This window comes from Schistocerca gregaria, unplaced genomic scaffold (genome assembly GCF_023897955.1).
Source record: "Schistocerca gregaria isolate iqSchGreg1 unplaced genomic scaffold, iqSchGreg1.2 ptg000099l, whole genome shotgun sequence".
NCBI lineage: Eukaryota > Metazoa > Arthropoda > Insecta > Orthoptera > Acrididae > Schistocerca > Schistocerca gregaria.
In genome coordinates this window covers 583,153-585,152 of record NW_026061714.1, presented here as the reverse complement: position 1 = coordinate 585,152, position 2,000 = coordinate 583,153, and positions in this window count along the sequence as shown.

Sequence of the window (2,000 nt, the reverse complement as noted above, 5' to 3'; positions counted from 1 at the left end):
ACAAATGACGAAAACGGACAGATTTCTCAGGTTTTTACTACATATGAACACTTTTCACATTCTCCCATGCAACTCGGCTGCTAGTCCTCCTTTCATGCCGAAATTTAAGGTCCTAGCTCAAGTCCAAGGCACCAAAGACAGCGAAAAAGTCAATAATCGATACCTAAAACTTGAATTGTACTACCTCTTACTGGCTATTACATCAACTTAGAAGCTTCATCTGTGTTCTACTATGGTGCTTTTAGTGTCTCCGCATACCGCAGCACGCGACATAGCTTTGCAGACGATAAGTACAACCGTTTCAGAGAGAAGAGCGGCCAATGTGACGATCTGGCTTTAAGTCGATTCGATAACAAATGACGAAAACAGACGGATGTCTCAGGTTTTTACTACATATGAACACTTTTCACATTCTCCCGTGCAACTCGATTGTTAGTCCTCCTTTCATGCAGAATATTAAGGTCCTAGCTCATGTCCAAGGCACCAAAGCCAGCTAAAAAGTCAATAATCGATACCTAAAACTTGAATTGGATTACTTCTTACTGGCTATTACATCAACTTAGATGCTTCATATGTGTTCTACTATGGTGATTTTAGTGTCTCCGCTTACCGCAGCACGCGACATAGCATTGCAGACGATAAGTACAACCGTTTCAGAGAGAAGAGCGGCCAATGTGACGATCTGGCTCTAAGTCGATTCGATAACAAATGACGAAAATGGACGGATTTCTAAGGTTTTTACTACATATGAACACTTTTCACATTCTCCCGTGCAACGCGGCAGCTAGTCCTCCTTTCATGCAGAATCTTAAGGTCCTAGCTCATGTACGAAGCACCAAAGCCAGCTAAAAAGTCAATAATCGATACCTAAAACTTGAATTGGGCTACTTCTTACTGGCTATTACATCAACTTAGAAGCTTGATCTGTGTTCTACTACGGTGCTTTTCCTGTTTCCGCCTACGGCAACACGCGACATAGCTTTGCAGACGATAAGTACAACCGTTTCCGAGAGCACGGCGGGCAATGTGACGATCTTACTTTAAGTCGATTCGATAACAAATGACGAAAATCGACGGATTTCTCAGGTTTTTACTACATATGAACACTTTTCACATTCTCCCCTGCAACTCGGCTGCCAGTCCTCCTTTCATGCAGAATCGTAAGGTCCTAGCTCATGTCAAAGGCATCAAAGCCAGCTAAAAAGTCAATAATCGATACCTAAAACTTGAAATGGACTACTTCTTACTGGCTATTACATCAACTTAGAAGCTTCATCTGTGTTCTACTATGATGCTTTTCCTGTTTCCGCCTACGGCAACACGCGACATAGCTTTGCAAACGATAAGTACAAGCGTTTCCGGGAGCAGAACGGCCAATGTGACGATCTGGCTTTAAGTCGATTCGATAACAAATGACGAAAACGGACGGATTTCTAAGGTTTTTACTACATATGAACACTTTTCACATTCTCCCGTGCAACGCGGCAGCTAGTCCTCCTTTCATGCAGAATCTTAAGGTCCTAGCTCATGTCCAAGACACCAAAGCCAGCTAAAAAGTCAATAATCGATACCTAAAACTTGAATTGGACTACTTCTTACTGGCTATTACATCAACTTAGAAGCTTCATCTGTGTTCTACTACGGTGCTTTTCCTGTTTCCGCCTACGGCAACACGCGACATAGCTTTGCAGACGATAAGTACAAGCGTTTCCGAGAGCAGAACGGCCAATGTGACGATCTGGCTTTAAGTCGATTCGATAACAAATGACGAAAACGGACGGATTTCTCTGGTTTTTAATACATATGAACATTTTTCACATTCTCCCCTGCAACTCGGCTGCTAGTCCTCCTTCCATGCAGAATCTTAAAGTCCTAGCTCATGTCCAAGGCACCAAAGCCAGCTAAAAAGTCAATAATCGATACCTAAAACTAGAATTGTACTACTTCTTACTGGCTATTACATCAACTTAGAAGCTTGATCTGTGTTCTACTATGGTGAT